The sequence below is a fragment of the Mycetomoellerius zeteki genome, unplaced genomic scaffold (assembly GCF_001594055.1).
Source record: "Mycetomoellerius zeteki isolate Tzet28-1 unplaced genomic scaffold, Tzet1.0 scaffold323, whole genome shotgun sequence".
Taxonomy (NCBI): Eukaryota; Metazoa; Arthropoda; class Insecta; order Hymenoptera; family Formicidae; genus Mycetomoellerius; species Mycetomoellerius zeteki.
The window spans coordinates 629297-632704 of NW_017257309.1; the positions used below are offsets into that span (position 1 = coordinate 629297).

The window sequence follows — 3408 nt, forward strand, 5'->3', positions numbered from 1 at the left end:
CCCCCCCCCCCCCCCCCTCCCTCTCCCGAAAAATGCAAATTAAATCCCACAACACGTTGTGATGCAATCCTGAACGAGAAATCGCCTTATAAAATATGACCTCTCATACGAACCGCTACTTACACCATATTACGACTCGACGTATGTACCTATATGATGCAAGCGTGTGTAAACATGTATACCTATATATCCCTATTCGAGTCTGGATGGGAGAGAACGACGCGTTTCCATGGTAACTCACCCCTCCTATCAAATTTCTCTCCTCTCTCCGTCTTTCACTCTCCCGTTTCTATCTTTTCCTCGATTCTCTCTCTTGCTCTTCGTTCATCCTCGTCTGCCAGTCTCATCTCCTACTGCTTACTACTCTTCACATCACTAGCTCCGAGCACACACACTCTCTCTCTCTCTCTCTCTCTCTCTCTCCCCCCCCCCTTCTTTTTCTCTCAGAGAGCTCTGTTTCTTTTCCCTTCCTTTCTCTGTCTTTCTTGGCTCTCCAGCTTTCCGCTACGGAAGAAAACTATTCATTGTCAATACTCGAGGCCCGACATTCTCCGACCGTGAAACCAACTTTCTCTTTTCTGTTTCTCTTTTTTTTTTCTCTTCACAACGATGAATTCCCTGACTAAAGGCATCCTTCCTCTTGCCTTCTTCTTTCGATCACTGTTCTTTCCTTTTTTTAACGACTCCACACTAAGGTCAATGACCTTTTATCATACTTCGGAGAGAATTATTAGGGAAGGTGGGAGTGGGCGAGAGGGACCAAATACGAGATCTCGTCGTGATTATACGCACTACAAGCATCGAGCAAGATAAACTCACTCTCCTGGATTGATTTACCTCCAAGTAATTACGAGAACGCGATTACAGATACGTAATTGTAAATGATCTGGCGCGTTGCACGCGCACATTATCCCATCGTGATTCTCCGCTGTGCAATCATTTATAAATCGAAACCAAGAAATTTAGTCGATCGATCGGATATCCTAAGCAGGAGAAAAAAAGAGATAAATCTAATAATGAGACCAGAAAGAACGAGATAGAGAGAGAAATTACGACAGTCACGGTTTCAAATTTCATGTATCGATTAATTCAAATTAATTGATATTCAGTAGAATTAGCCATTGTACAGTAGTGCATCTTTCGAAAACAATTCGAAGCTTTGTCTGCTCGGCGACAGGCTTTAAACCTGACTCTTGACCTCTCTCTCTTTCTCTCTCTCTCTCTCTGTCTCTTGGGTTACAATCAGCTATATCTCTTTCTGCTTTAGTCAATGCGAAAATCTTTCGTTTTGCGACTGACTTCGATGGCTAACTCGAATGCCGACTTGCGAATTATGCAAAGCTGAGTAATAATTGTATGCATTACATCCGTTTGGACTGTGTCCATGAGATGCATATTTTGAGAGTCACCTTTATTAAAATCACAGAAGATAGAAGGAAGGAGCGAATTCTCCGTGCGCTACGAAAACCGCGCGCATTTTATTGTCGGCATGATACTTGCGATGACAGAATTGTGAATCGTTCCGCTTTTAGAGCTTCACAGGGAAAAATGTGTGGTATTTCTGACTATAATTGCATGATGAAATAATTACAACTACAAGCTCCACTTTTATAGTTGTTAGTGCTATAATGTTAGTAATAATAATTATATTTTTATAATTATTGCCAATGTTAATATAAAAATGAAGCTCCTATAGTCATAATTATATTATCATGCAATTATAGTTACAACTACCAAACACTTTTCTTAGTATGTAAATATACATACATATGTACCTATATTACACTGAGAGAAAAATTTTTGACTGTAACTACAATTACATGTTACTATAATTATGATTGTTACTGCTGTAATATTAATAATCACAACTATATGAATAATTTTATCGACGAATGCAAATAGTTGACAACCGACAATGGCTGTAATTACAGTTATTATTACCATAAAAATGGCTGCAGTTATAATTTGTAGTAATTGTAACTAGTTTTACAGTAATAATAACTATAATTATATGTATAGTCATTTTCGTTTGTTAACTATGTGTGCCTTCCAACAAGCGACACAAATGACACGGTGTGACACAATGGATCATTACATCCTTGTTGTTTGCCAATGTTAAACAAAGATGACATGATCATTGTGTCGCACTGTGTTGCTTGTTGGAAGACACCCTATGTGTGTGTGTATATATATATAATATAATATATATTTATTGAAATAATTATATATATAGAGAGATTATATTATTTCTAATATTACAGTAATAATAATTATAATTATAGTGACATGTAATTATAGTTACAAATATTAAAAAATTTTCTCTCAGTGTATATAATTGTATTATTTGAACAAATTTGATTATATGAGATTCCTCATGCGGCATATTCGATATTCGCAGCTTTGAATAGAATATTAAAATATTTCATTACATGTTTACTGAATGTTTTTTTCGTTCAACCAAATATTTAAATATTGAAATTAAAATAGTAATAAAATTAATCGATGAATTATTAAGTAAAATATTCGATAATTTGAATATTTTGAACATCCGGATATTATAATATTTCAATTGATTTTGTGATGATTCCCAATATTCTGAAGCTAAACACTATTTGCAAAATTAAACGAAGGCTGCGTTACGAAATTGGCGCTATACAATATTTACCAACATATACGCGTTCAAACTTTGAAACATACGGGTCTGCAGTTTAAGCTGCGAGCGAATCAACCGCGGGGATGAATTCGCGTGTCATGGTTATGATCTCACCCGTTTACGCGAATAAACGGCGGAGTCATTCAATCTCGAGATTAAAACAGTACAATTACGAAGATTGACTGTGATTCGACGTGCGATTCTCTTTGTCGGGATTTACACGTTCGAAAAGCAATTCAGCCAATCCATTGTTTCCTCGGAACACCATCTGCTATTTCAAAGTACATAAAAGCTCGGGAAAATGCTCTTGTGAGAATTCAACACGCGAGTCGTACCAAAATTTTTTTAATGTCCACGCGAGACAAAAGACGTGTTATTCGGGCAATTTAGCCACGAGAATCGATAATAATTTCGCGCCTTCAAAGAGAGGAATATATATTATATACGTAACGTTTTCTTTCGAGTGTCAAAACCAGGCGCGTTTTCCCGCGTGGAAAACGAGAAATAACTTTCATTGTTGGTCGATTAGTTTACCGCTTGCGTAATCTCGGTCAAGTGTAACGACGGATTAGCGAAATATTCTGTCCATGTCGTGAGCAGCGTGTTCCTGTCGCGAAACGTTTTACATTGCACATGAATACATAAAGATGAGCATCGAAATCGTCTTTTTCGGCGATTGCTCTTTATTCGGACGTAAATTTTCGACGAAACAGTGCACGCCTGAGAATAAAAGCAAATAAACTTTGCGGAAGAGC

General features: G+C 37.1%; 1 protein-coding gene across 1 annotated transcript in view; it reads left to right on the forward strand.

Moving 5' to 3' along the window:
• LOC108725045 (AT-rich interactive domain-containing protein 5B-like) overlaps positions 1-3408 on the forward strand; it is a 69879-nt gene that overhangs the window by 48988 nt on the left and 17483 nt on the right. The window lies entirely within an intron of this gene.